Source organism: Artibeus jamaicensis, unplaced genomic scaffold, assembly GCF_021234435.1.
Source record: "Artibeus jamaicensis isolate MK-2021 breed Jamaican fruit bat unplaced genomic scaffold, CSHL_Jam_final contig_787, whole genome shotgun sequence".
Lineage (NCBI taxonomy): Eukaryota > Metazoa > Chordata > Mammalia > Chiroptera > Phyllostomidae > Artibeus > Artibeus jamaicensis.
Genome location: NW_026521972.1, coordinates 7452699 through 7467354, shown reverse-complemented (window position 1 = coordinate 7467354; position 14656 = coordinate 7452699). Strand labels below are relative to the sequence as shown.

At 40.5% G+C, this 14656-nt stretch overlaps 1 long non-coding RNA gene across 1 annotated transcript in view; it reads left to right on the top strand.

Moving 5' to 3' along the window:
- LOC128628503 (uncharacterized) overlaps positions 1 to 14656 on the top strand; it is a 53341-nt gene that overhangs the window by 27442 nt on the left and 11243 nt on the right. The window contains exon 4 of the long non-coding RNA XR_008392909.1: positions 6832 to 6959. This is a non-coding gene — a long non-coding RNA (uncharacterized LOC128628503). The remainder of the gene's footprint in view (positions 1 to 6831; positions 6960 to 14656) is intronic.

Below are 14656 nucleotides of genomic sequence, written 5' to 3'. Positions count from 1 at the left end.
TGCATGGTATTTAACAGGTCTGAAAGAACAGATTTTCTCTAGCTTAAAACCAGTCTCAAGTCTAAATGCTACTATATCATACAATGAAATATAACTTACAGCAACAGTAGCCACATCCTACAGGAGCAAACTCTAATGTCCTTACTGAAATCTCTGCACCAGGATCGCCTTCTCTCCAATTAGTACTGTATGGTGCCACTGTGATTTTCCTGAGGCACAATCCTGGACATGTGCCCTCACTGCTGAGGAAATTCTGAGAGCATGCCCTTCAGTCTACCTGACGTGTCCTGGCATTCAAGCCCTTCACTGTGTGTTTATCGGGTAGTAGGCCCAGGTAACTACTCTGGGTGCTGTAGATGGAACCGCGAAGAGGGGTGACTGGAAGGAGTGGGTATGATGTGGCAGAGACCGGTGGCAAACATAAAGAAATGTGAAGTATTGTTCAGTGGCACAAAGACTATAAAGTAGGGTAAAGTTACGCGATGACATGGGAGGTACTTCCGTTGTGTAGTCAAGGGAGGATCTCCAAGGATGGGAATTTTATATCCTTTATATCCCTTGATATGGGATGGCTGCTCTATAGTTAAAGAATACAAAGAAGCCTCATTTGCCCATTCCAGACAGCAATTCTTTCACTGGAAACACAATCCCTGAACTGAACCATGTTTCTCACCTTTCAATAAATGTGCTGTGTGTTTGTTCCCCTCAGGTGTTGTAGACCACTGTGCGTGTTCTAGAAATTGTATCTTGACACCTTGTGGCTAAGGACAAGGGACACCCTCTGGAATGCGAGCCTCAGGAGACAAAGCTTGTCTCTGGTAGCAAACGCTGCCTCAGTTTCCTCTCCCTGCCCCCAAATCTTGGTCAGAAGTCAATGACAGGCAAGACCCCTCCCAGCGGGGGGCAACCTAAGCCAGACTCGATCACTTGGTGGGGCCTTCGTGGAAGGACTTGGGGGCTGTAACAAAGAGCAATGGATTCTCCCCACTCAGCTTTGACACAGCCTGAGTCCCCATGTTCTCTGGGAGAAGTGCTTCCTGGCTCTAATCCACTTAAGCCTGAATACCTGTTGGGAGAGGTGCAGCTCCTTGCCTTGCTAGAACCTGTCCTGGGGAAAAATCTGCCATCAGGAAGTCTTGCTGATAAACCTGTGAAATCTGCTCTAAGAGTGCTTTCATTCATATGTTAAGGGTTCAAGCAGGAGACCCTAAAACTCTGTTCCTGACAGACTCTGACTCAGACTAAGCCCTCAGATTTCTTTGAAATGATATCTACAATTTGATCCTTGCCGCCCTGTATTCCTGTGTATTACAACCCAATAAAAGCCCTGGAGGAGGGGGCTCTGGGCCTTTTTCTCCTCAGAGAAACTGGCCACTGCTCAAGGCCTTTTTCCCCTGGGAAAATGGCCACTTCTCCTCCCCAAGCAGATCACATCATGTCTCAGTCATATTTACTCTCATCCGTGGTGGCCCTGGGGACTTGTGAGGAAAGTCACCCCCACACTCAGGGGTTTCCTCATGAATAATTTTTCTAGGCTATAATGATCCCCATCTCTGTACTAAGAAACCTGTCCTATTTTCAGAATTTAATATGATTTGGCATCCATAATAATTATGCAAAGTCCCTCTGAAAGGGCATTTAGATTTAATTCTGTGCCTGCATATCAATCAAGGAGCTTGGATGAAAGAAAATTACAACAAAAAGAAGTGACAGAGAGGTATCAAAGATATGGACTCTTCCAGGTTCTTCCTGTGCCAAAGTTCTCCCCATCCACTAGATGGAGTCCAGTAAACAAAGCACAAGCTCCACACGTGTACTCTGGAAGTAGGGGCCGGAGCAAAGCTTATCCGGGGGCATGCTAGAAGGAAAAACGACCTTCTCACCCCCATGATTTTACTGAGACTATGAGTGCTGAAGATTGCATTTAAGAGAACATGGTCTATTAAGATTCTTCTTAATGTATCACTACTTTTATGTTTCAATACACATAACCTCTCTTTGTAACTTTACCTCAGAAATAGTGTGCAAGATGGAAATAATACATAAAATAAGAAAGTTGTAAATTTTGGGTTGTGGATTTTTCCAGATGTGTGTGGGGTATTAAAGATAGTTTACCCACAGTGTCACCTATGATCCACCATAAGGGCGGTCAAGGTCACAGGAGCTGAAAGCTTCTTCACATGCCATTTCCTACTATGATGGCTCATTTACTTCTTCATTCATTCATCTGATAAACATTGAAGGCTCACCATGTGCCCAAACCTATTATTTTCTGGAGATACGATGGTCAGCAAAACAGACTGCTGTCTTGACTTTTAGATAGCAAAGGCCTTAACTTTAAGAATACAAATTTTTGTCTCATTTTTATCCTCTATATTACCTGTCCACACATTCATTTGGCAAGAAAAGTACTTTGAGAGTACTTGAATAATAAAAAAATGAAGAGCTAGAATACATGTATGCCTAGGCCCAAATGCTATGGAGAAGTCATCTTTGGAATCTACGGTGGGAAAAGCTGGGCTAGTCCTTGAAAAATGCAATGGGGTTTGGGGCAGGAACAAGACTCTCCTAAGTTTCACTGCTCAGGAAGGCCACCGCAGGAGAGAAAGCTAATCACAAACCTTGATTTTTGGATGCTTTATGGGATGTACATTTTGACTCCCAGGATGAATTTACCTGTGAAGAATATTTTTGTCATCAAAGGTAGAGGCATTTGAGCAATATGTTTAATCTGCAGAAAAACACCTTCCAACAAAGCTGTGAAGTCTTGTGCTTACTTTTAGGTTTCCAGTCCTGGGAAATTAATGTAGTTCCACTGCCTAAATTATATAGCATTTAAACTAAAAAGCTAAGACTTGTTAGGACTAAACTGTTTGTGCTATTACCTTTTGTCAACACAACTGAGCTATTCCACTGGGCATGTACATTTTAATATTATATTCTGTTAATTGTGCAAACTTGTAAATGCAGAGAATGTTTCACTACAAATAATAATTCCCCTAGACTTTTCTTCATGAAAAAAAAAGATGCATGTGGTAAGGGACATGCATCTTGTCCACAACCTTGCCAGCACCTGTTGTTTGTTGATTTGGTTATGATGACCATTCTGACTGGTGAGAAGTGCTATCTTATTTTAGTTTTAATTTGCATCTCTCTGATGGTTAGTGATGCTGAGCATCCTTTCACATATCTCTGGGCCCTCTGTATGTCTTCCTTGGAGAAGTGTTTGTTTTTATGGAAATGAGCTGTGATGGGGAGTTGGGGAGAGCCTTGAACAAGCTTCATTGCAGCAACAATGGCAGCTGTGGCTGCCAGCTTGACTCTGGAGAAGGGAAGGATGGATGCTCCTGGGCATCAGCAGGCCTGGGGCTGCTCACAGCTGCTGCAGCTTCGTATTAATACATGTTCCTTTCTCAGGGTCATCTGGGCTCCTCAATGCTTCTGAGGAGCACGATTCCTAGAGCTGCCCCCACTGCAACTCTCGCTTTCCTTCACATGAAGATAAAATATGAGCTTTTAAGTATTTTTTAAAATTATTTTATTGTTATTCAATTATACTTGTCTGCATTTTCCCCCTACCACTCCTCCGAACCCCAGCCAAACCCACCTCTCTCCCATGCTTCCACCCTCCCCCTTGGTTTTGTCCATGTGCCCTTTATAGTAGTTCCTGAAAACCCTTAAGTCTTAATAAGTGTAAGCGGTTGTACTTTTGCTGGCAGGAATTTGCTTTCATGCTGTTGCTATTTCCAGCTGCAATCAGATAGTTTGGATCTGGGTCCTGATGCTGCCTCGTTTACTGGTGGTGCCTCCCGTACCTGAGCCTTAATGTTTAACCCACTGCTAACTGGTAACAGAGAGGTTTCTTTTATTTCACAATTTTCAACAAAGTTATTCAACTCATGTAATTTACACTTAGTTAACCTGCTTTGTATCAGATGGACAATTCCAGGTGCCTTACCACTGATAATTTTCTTATAGATAAAATAGTGTTAATATCTTTTCTCTCCCTCTTTTTTATTGTTGTCCAAGTGCAATTGTCTCCATTTCCCCACCACCACTCCCACATACCCCATCATCCCACCTCCCACCCTCAATACTACTCCCTTTTGGCTTTGTCATCCATGCATCCTTCATACATGTTCCTTGATGACATTTCCCCCTCTCCTCCCCATTATCTCCTCCTACCTCCCCTCTGTTTATTGTCAGTTTGTTCTTTATTTCAATGTCTTTGGTTATATTTTGCTTGCTTGTTGGTTTTGTTCATTAGGTTCCACTTGTAAGTGAGATTATATGATATTTGTCTTTCACCGCCTGGCTTATTTCACTTAGCATAATGCTCTCCAGATCCATTCATGCTGTCTTGAAGGGTAGGAGCTCCTTCTTTCTTTCTGCTGCATAGTATTCCATTATGTAAATATACCGTAGTTTTTGGATCCATTCATTTACTGTTGGGCACTTAAATTGCTTCCAAAACTTGGCTATTGTAAATTATGCAGCTATGAACACTAGGGTGCATAGGTTCTTTTAAATTGGTCAGGATTCTTAGGGTATAATTCCAGCAGTGGAATTGCCAGGTCAAAAGGCAGGTCCATTTTTAGTTTTCTGAGGAAATTCCATACTGTTTTCCACAGTGGCTGCACTGGTCTGCATTCCCACCAAGAGTGTACTAGGGTTCCCTTTTCTCCACAATCTTGCCAGCACCTGTTGTTTGTTGATTTGGTTATGATGACCATTCTGACTGGTGAGAAGTGCTATCTTATTGTAGTTTTAATTGCATCTCTCTGATGGTTAGTGATGCTGAGAATCCTTTCACATGTCTCTGGGCTCTCTGTATGTCTTTCTTGGAGAAGTGTTTGTTTTAATTGGATTGTTTGTCTTCCTAGAATGGAGTTGTGTGAATTCTTTATATATTTTTGAGATCAAACCCTTGTCCGAGGTATCATTTGCAAATATAGTTTCCCATATGGTTGGTTCCCTATTCCTTTTGCTGATGTTTTCTTTAGCTATGCAGAAGCTTTTTATTTTGATGAGATCCCATTTGTTTATTCTTTCCTTTATGTCCTTTGCTCTAGGGGACATATCAGTGAAAATACTGCTGTGTGGAATTCTGAGATTTTACTCCCTATGTTTTTCTCTAGGACTTTTATGGTGCCACAACTTACATTTAAGTCTTTTATCCATCTTGAGTTTATTTTCGTATATGGTGTAAATCAGTGGTCGAGCTTCATTTCTTTGCATGTAGCTGGCCAAATCTCCCAACACCATTTGTTGAAGAGACTGTTTTTACTCCACTTTATGCTTCTGCCCCTTCTGCCCAGTCAAATATTAACTGACCATGGAGATTTGGGTTTATTTCTGGGCTCTCTGTTCTGTTCCATTGATCTATGTGTTTGTTTTCATGCTAGTACCAGAATAAATAACATTTTATGATCAGATCATATACATGACAACCCAGAGGAAGAGAAAACATTTTTTCCACTTTGTAGACAAGAAACTAAGATTCGAGAATATTAAATATTCACAGTAATACAACTAGAAATTGAAGAGGATGTATATTCAAGGTAATAGACTCTGCAGTCGCTCCATTTACCCATGTGATACCCTCTTCCTAATATGGTAAGAGCCCCATGAGACCCCCCAGTTACACATATTACAAGCAGTACACTTCTTCCTTTTAGGAATGAAAGGAAGCCATCTAGTCCCATGCTCCTCAGTTACCTCTGTGCACTGTGATGAGGGATGTAGGTGCGCACTGGGTTCCTTCTTTGGGACCAGAGACACAGAACCTGCCAGCCCTTCATCACCAGAGAAGTCCCAGGTAAATGCTGACACTCTAGACTAGCAATTCTACACCAAGTCGCCTCTGCGAAGAAGTTTGAATGCAGGTTTAGTAATCCTTTTAAAAAACTGAATATAAAATACTGATGGAGCTCCTACCATGTCCAAGGATTTGCTGGGTATTCTAAATAAGAGGATGCGATTTCTGCCCTGGGAAAAAACTACAGTTGAGGAAACAAGACTGGCATGTCAACACAAAATCAGTTCCTAGTGTGGCCTGACAGAAGGATAGTCAGAGACAAATAACAAGAGTGGCAGACTAAATGTTTACAAGAGTGATGAGCAGTTGGATTTCATGCCTTGGTATCTACAGATTTTTGCCACTGTGACTATTGCCGCTCTGCCTATATGTTGTTGAATTCCCAAAGTTGTAATTTCTCCAGTCCCTGAAAACTTGACTTTTCTTGCAGTTTGGAAATAACACCCGAGTAAGTCTTCATGGCACAAATGTTAGATTCCCAGGATACTTGATATAACCCAGCTTTGATTTCAGAGCCCAGTTTTATATGATAAAATTAGACTACCTGGAAAATACATTCAACATTGACTGAGTTCAAATGGGGAAGTTCATAGCAACCTCCTGATTGGTGTTAAAGAAATGCCAGCTGTTCAGGAGGTGGAAATAAAATCAAAGACATAAATACAGCATTTGGCTTTATAACAAGAGCCTGGTTGGACTTGCCACATTTTATTTTAAGTGGTAAGTACCAAAGGGCAGTTCTCCGACTAGACCTGTCTGTCTGACTCCCAGAGCCTCATGGGGCAGGGACAAAGGTATGGTGGCCTCCTCTGGGGCACTGCCTCACCCTCCTCATCAACAGATTTCAGTTTGCTCTCTGTTCCACCCCTCCCAGCTCCTGAGTTCAGTCAAAGTTGTCATTAAAGTCAGACCCACCGACTGTCAGATTTGCAGATTTGCAGCATCTCAAGTTGGAGGTAATCGAAGCAAATTGATGGTAAGCACACATTAAAAATGTCATGATTGTTTTTCAGGGTTTTTTTTAATCCTCACCTGAGGACATGCCCATTGACTCTACAGAGAGAAAGGAAAGGAGAGAAAGAGAAATATTGATCAGCTGCCTCCTGATGCACCTCGACTGGGGTTTGAACCCGCAACCCAGGTATGTGTCCCAACCAGGGATCAAACCCGCAGACTTCTGGTATACAGGACAATGCTCCAACCAACTGAGTCACCTGGTTATGGCAGAAATGTCATATTTCTATTTTTATTCTGTTGTTCTTCAACTTCATAACACAGCATGAATGTGGGAGTCAGAGATAAAGAAACTCAGAGTAGCAAAGCTATTTCTCTAAGGCACTAAGGGTTACAGTGGAGCACTGTCATGTTAGTTTTTTGGTTCATAAGCTATAATAATTTTCTGCTATTAAATTGTCAGAGTAAAACCCCATCCTTATCTATGTATCCTTATGTAAAGCAGGTACCCATTTCATTATGGAGAAGGATATACCCAGAATTTCTGGCTGAACATGGCATCAGACCAACGCTGTGTAACAGAGTCTGACCTTTCTCTCTGAAACTTTATGTGTATTGAAATTGATAAAATTAAACAGGAGAAGCCAATCTAAGCAATGCAGAGAGAGAAAGTCAGTGATGCCTCTGAGATAAATTTAACCATAGGTGAAGAAAGTCTGGATTTGTGTTTAGTACTCTCTACTGTCCACATACCGAGGCAGAGAGAGTTTGGGTTGTGCATGGTACGTGCCCGCTGATATCACCCCAGACAGCTTGTTGGGAAAATGGCTCTGTGTGTGCATGTGTGTGCGTGTGCATGGGTGTGTATAGCTTGTGTTAGACAATCTGGATGAAGAAGAGCTATAATACTTGGCACTCAAGTAGGTTTGGCTGTAGAACTTCACTGATTGAGCTGGACACTTGGGTCACTCAGAGAGTCCTGGGAGAAGCAGTGGAGATGCACATCGGCACTATAGAAGCAGTGAGGTGGCCCTGGGACAGCAGCAATGCTGTATCATGAGGGCCATTGCTTTATGATGCAACAGTTTAACTGGTCACTCTAGGATCGCGATTTAGTTATGGTGGCCCTGGGAGTAACCAAGACATGCTGGCCAGGTCACTGGTGTGGCAAATGACTCTGAGAAGCATGTCTGAAAACCCAATTTCACAGAAGATAACTTTCAGTACAAATGAGAAAGGAATGAAATACTGATCTTTGTAAAGGACCTTGAGAGTCCATGATAGAATTTGCAAAGAAATGGCAAAAGGAAAAGAGTTTGCTTCCAGTTGACCTGGGAGGACTTGTCATTTGATCAGGCTGAGTTTATGCTCTGCTGCAAACTGAGATCTGAGACTGTCTGCTATGGACCAAATGTCTGTGTTCCCCCCTCCCCACCCCCGCAACCTCCTGCATGGTGGTATTTGGAGATGGGGCCCTTGGGAGGTAATGAGGGTGGGGTCCCTTGATGGGATGAGTAAGACACCAAAGAACTTGCTCTCCCTGTCTCTCCTCATGTGCACAAACAGGCCATGTAAGCATACAGTGCTAAGACACACAATCTACAGCATTTCATTATGGCACACTGAGCAAACTCAGAAACTATAGGGAAAAAGTGTGATTCTTTACCATATTTGAGCAAATGAAATTAATGAAAGTGACAGGAAAGCACCGTGAAATTGGATCTGAGTTTTCCTTTTCCTTTGCCAGAGATTGACTACAAACTCTTTTCATAAATCATTTACAAATTCCTACAAAATTCCACCACATCCACACATTCTGAAACGTTAATGAGAAAACTTCGGCTTATGTTAATGTAGAAGCTTGGTAAATTGATTATCATCACTGATTTAAAGTTTAATGCTCTTTTGTAAAGTTGGTTCTGTAATTAACTTTATCATAAGCATTCTTTGTGATTTTCACCACTGTTTAAATTAATAAATGTGATGAAAGCAAAAACAAATCTAAAGGCAAAGAGTATCATTTATAGATTCACAAAGACTTCAGCATATGTGGATGTTTGGTTTGTCATTCAAATGTAAGCAGCATCAATAAACAAAACATATGAGGGGGGACACCAGAGAAAACCAGAATTATCTTCTGGAGAGCAGACCTCTTGTAGTACAGGCTTCTCCCACTAGAGGAGTGTTCTAGGCACCCATCCATCTCAGTGTGCCAGATGGCATTGTTGTGAGAGGTGGAGTTTGGCTTCAGTGAATTTTTTCAAAGTATCTTTCAGTGTGTTTGCCCATTTCTTGATGAGTGATTTACAAGTGCACTTCCCTACACCATGCTTAGTCTTTCACAGTTTTTGACCAAAACCAGCATGACCTTCTGTTTCACCCTCCCTATTCATCCTATCTTGCTCTGAGCAACATTTTCCCTCCCAATGAAAAAGTCCCCAAAGGGAAATGTTTTGCTGATGTGGAAGAGATGAAACAAAAAATGGCAGAAGCACTAACAGGCATCAAAATTGGTAAGTTCAAAAACTGTTATGAGCAGTGGAAAAAAAGGCTTAATAGGTGTAGTGCTTTAAATGGAGAGTACTCTGAAGGTGACTGAAGTTTAAATGTAAGAATAAGTTACACAATTTTTTAATAAATAAATTCCATTTGGGGGCCTGCCCTTGTATTACTAATGCAGACTGTTATCTACATTCTATTTGAACCCTCTGATCTTCTGATCTGCCTTTCTGAGTTTATAAAGTTTCATATAATTAGTCCTCCACCAAAGTTTATCAGCTTGGACAGAGATTAATAACAACTGGATCTTGTGCTTGCTCTGGCAATTGTCAGTTACATTCTCTATCTGTAGTGTTTGGCTAATAATTAGCCCTAAACAAACAAAAAATAATTTAAACATTACAGTTTCCTTTGGAGTTGATTATACTATAATCAAGACACAAGGGGTGTTCAGGAAATCAGCTGAAATAAAAGGAAAGGGGTAATGAAGGGGGGCCAAACTAGCGCCCAGTTAAAGAAGGTGGTGGAACTCCCAAATTGCAGAGGAGATATTGAGTGGGGCTACCCAACTTGCAGCCCGTGGGCCACATGTGGCCCAGGATGGCTGAGAATGCAGCCTAACACAAACGTGTAAATTTACTTAAAACATTAGGAGATGTCTTTGTGATTCTGTGTTGCAATGCATTTAATGTGTGGCCCAAGACAACTCTTCTTGCAGTGTGGCCCAAAATGTTGGCCACAACTGTTAGAGAAAGAGGTTTCAGCAACAGGTGTGTGGTCACCATTAGACATCCTCTCATAGCTCACAGAAGGGGGCATGATTACAAGTGGATCCAGGTGATGACTCTGAAACCCACTGAAGTGCCCACTTGGAGGCCATGCTTCTCCCAGCTGTGAACGGCCAATGGGTAAATACAACAGGGATATCAAACCTGGATGTTTCCTGGGAGACGTGAGGCTCCTATGACTCGTAATTTGAGCCCGAGGACTCCTCAGTGGCTTTGCTAAAACTTTTCCCACTCCACTGCCCTTGCTTCTTTTTCTTCTCAATGGGAATTAGACCTCATCTTGGCCTGACAGCTCTCTCAGCTGACTTCTGAGTCCCTTCAGATTTTTTCCTCACAGGCATTTTCTCCAATTAGTGTTTTGCAAGGCTCCTCCTAATTTGGCATCTGCTGCTAAGAAGACATGAACTCACGCTGGTGAGAAGTTGCGGATCAATTCAGTAATGTTTAATAAGACTCTGTGACACTTGCTGACAGCAATAATTTGGATGGCAATTTTGACTGTTTAGGAATTTTCTCTAAGATAATCAATCAAGGCTAAACCTCTAGAATATGTTAGGATGCTATTTTATGGATTAACACCAGGGTTATGTGTGGTTTAAAGAGGCAGTTGTGATGAGGGCTTTCCTGGTCCATCGGGACAGTCAAGGAAAGCAGGAGTTCCATTTTTACCTTTCCTTAAATTCCATCAAATTAAAAGACAGGCAGAAATGAGCAGCAGAGTCCATCTGAGGGGGTGGTGAGGTTCATGGTCTTTTTCACTTATTACAAACGCAAGCTGGGGGTTCCCCTCATCCCCATTCTGATTACCTGGGTAAAATATTTTGCTTTTCAATGGAAAGTAAACAATCATCTCAATGGCCAATACTAACTAAACCCTTATACATGCTAGGTACTTTTACTACATGCTTTAAACTACAACCTCATGAGGAACAATCTATCGGGAGAACACAAGAGGTTCAGAAATTTCCCCAAGTTTCCATAGCAGTAAAAGACAGAACTGGAATGTGAACCTAGGTCATATGAGTCCAAAGTTTTTGTTCTTAACACTCTACAGCATGCTTCTAGGAAATTACATTTTCTAAGATATAAATTTTGGGGGCAAAACAATTTAGACTTTTTAATGATCACATACCAGTTTACTTTAGTTGCATTGTGTATAAAACATTCAAGACAATACCCTGTTATCTGAAGCTTCCAGTAGCATCAGTAGTCTCATTTGTCCCTAGAAATCTGCAGACAACTTCCTGAAGACAAATATCCACCTGGCACAGGTCACTCAGCCTTGAAATTAGCCATGACTTGACCTGAGTGCATCCATTTTAACTTGCTCATATGTGATTAGTGTATTATGTTAACTTGCATGATTCTGAGGTTTTTTTTTTCTGTCATGCAGCCCCAAATCTTTTTTTTCTTTTTTTTAAATAATGCTGAAATGAACCAGAATATAGAAGAAACAAAGCAGTATGTTTTATAAAAGTGCTGGACTATAAAGCAACATAAAAGAATATTCTCTGAACTGATCTGAATCTATTCAGTTCAAATTCTTAAAAAAAATAGTTTTTCTCTTATTGGTTCTTAACTTTCCTTCCATCTGTATTTCTGGTTGAGAACAGCCTGTTATGAAAGAAAATAGGTTTTCAGTGTATATCTGTGTGTATATAAATACATATAAATGTTTATGTAGATATAGAATTTTAAATGAGGAACAAAATAAAAGCATAAGGAATGGAAGAAATAGTGTGGGATTGTTGGTGACAGAACAAGACACCTAAAAGGTGTACTTGTTCTTCAAGGAAAAATATCAATATAAAATTTCACTCCCTTAAATTCCTACCTGATATTTTTATGCACCTGCCTTTCCATTAATTTTTGTTCCACTGATTGCTCTCAGCACCCCTGAAAGTATGTTCTGAGAAAGCAACGACAATGTCTACATTTCATCCTCCCAGAATTAACCACCTTCCTAAAAACCACTGATGGCAAACACCTTTCCCTTCTTCTCTGTCCCTCCCCAGTTTTCACCTTTAAACCACATCTGTAAGTTTAGTCCCTAAACTTACAGAGGCATAAGCTACCTAAAATGTTGATTCTGCCTAAAATATGCTGAACCCCAGGAGAAGTCACAGGAGGCCAGGGCTTGGGCAGCCATGACTTTGTAAGTGCATAGTTTACTGATTTTTCCCTTCTGCAATCCAACAGAGGTGAAGTTTTTGTTTAAAGAGACTCCAGCCTGACCATATCTGCTCACTTACTAGGCATGTTTTGAGGTAGAAAGAAGTGTCATAACCATAAGCAAGGTTTGTCAATAATAAATATGTCATTTCATAGGTCAGTTGGACATCACCAGGTAAGTACTTTAATAAAGACTGTGGTTGTCTATTGTCTAAGATTTCAGAGTAAGTCTGAAGGATTGTGAATTGTTCAGTGAAATATTCTGCTGCTCAATGAACTAGAAGATGTGGTCTGGGAAATTCAGGGATGGGGGCAATGCTAGGTCTTTTAATTTTTTCAAGCTATTATTCTGAAGTTAAAAGACTGCAAATGTCAAGAGAGAGGATGGTAAGAGTCATAAGTGATCTGTTTAAAAATAGGCTGGATCACATCATACTATCAGACCAGCAGTTTCCTTCCTGAACCTGGGTCCTGCAGCTGTGTATTTCCATTTCCATGGGGCTAGCAAACCCGGACCCTCCACTTTTTTTTCCTTGCCAAGAGCAAGGAGAAAGCATGTAGAGCCATAAACATTTTGTTTTTAATTCACTCAGGAAAAGAAATGAACATTCAAATTTTCCAGAATCAGAATTACTATTTCATTCCCCTTTAAGAAGTAAGGCACCCAGCACATGATAGAACATTTATAAATGAATCCCAGCTGGTTCTGGACACAGCTGGGAGAGAATAGATGTGTCTATTTGCATTTGTCCAATTCACTTTGTGGAGTGTCTACTTAGATTTTTCTCCACTACTGCCAATGAAAATACACTTTTAATGAACTAGAACCAGTAGGAATGTGTCTGATAAACTATTCATTCAAAGGTATAAATGGCTGATAACATTTATCCCTGATAAGGTGATTTGCATTCTGATAGGAAGTTAAGCCAGAAATGCCTATGGTAAATTTCTACTATTGAAACCAACAGCTTGAAATTTCTATTGTAGAATTTTAGGCAAAAGGGGCCAGTGGAAAAAAAAATTTTTTTAAGTCATGGCAGGCAAGGAGGGTACTTCCCTGAAGGGAGGGGCTTTAATAAAATAAACAATGAACATTTAATAGTTATTAACTATCTTCTACAAAAACTTGATAGGACTGCTAAGAAAGAAAATGAAAAAGTAACAATAAAATACTAAACTGTTAGTATTACATTTTCTTTTCTGCAGGTATATTTCTCAGCCTTCCTTGTAGTTAGGTATGTCCATATGAATGAAATCTGGTCAATAGAATGTAGGCTGAAACTACTTCTAGGCTTAAGTCATATATACACTTTATACTTTCCCCTCCCCCTTCCCCACTTCTGTCTAACCAAGTGGAAGACGCCCACCCTAGAAAAGCTTGGCAACCATCACTCGAGACTGAAGAGACCCTGTCAGCTTGGTGTCTTACATACTACAGGACAATAAATACACCCACGGGTGTATTTACTCACCCAGGAATCTATCAAAATTAATTTAATTAAGTTTATTAAAAGTGAACTATGGAGTTTGCATCATTATATTTTCTGAGTTTTTTTGCTGTTGTTCGGAAAGCCAAGAGTTGAGTCAGGTAGCTCAATTATAAGGAAATCTAGAGATAAAGTTTCCATTTCTCTTCTTTTACTAACAACAGAAACCCAATCCAAAAAAATTTTAAGTGATTATCCATGTAATAGTTTATTCTGGAAAGGGAGATTCCAGCCTTAGGCTAGAATAAGTGAGAAAAGCTATTATTATATTATAATAAGGGACAGACCTTTAAAATGTCTTTTACCACTTACTAAAAATATTTTTGACAGTTTGAGAAACGGTGTTATGGAAATATAGAATGATTCTCAAGGTTAAACAAAAATATAGTAACTAGACAATGGCTAGTGCTTATTATTATTGCTATTTTGCTTATCAGTCATGAAGAATCTGAACTTTTAACAGTAATTTTATAGCTATTTAAATGCTTTAATATAGCATTTACTGCACACCATCCACTATTCTAAGCATGTTACATACTGAAGCATTCAATTCTTCTAATAATGCTGAGACACTGAAACGACTTTGGACACCAAGTGCCCACAGTAGTGACAGACATCACAGATTAAGGGCACAGTCCTCTACAACACTGCCCTCACTCCAGATACCAGCTGCAAGTGCAGGGGTCCACTGGCCCCTCTCACTTCTGAGCAATTGGCTGCAAATTAAGAGACTCCTACTATCCCCTCAGGTTCAGTAATCTAAATTGATTCACAGAACTCAGGAAAGCACTCTACTTGTGATCACAGCTTCATTACAGCCCAAAATGTACAAATTAGAACCACCGGAAAAAAAGGCATAGAGAGCAAGGTCAGGGAAGGCTCCACACATGAAACTCCCGTTGCCTTTTTGGGGAGTCAGGACACAGAATTTTACTAGG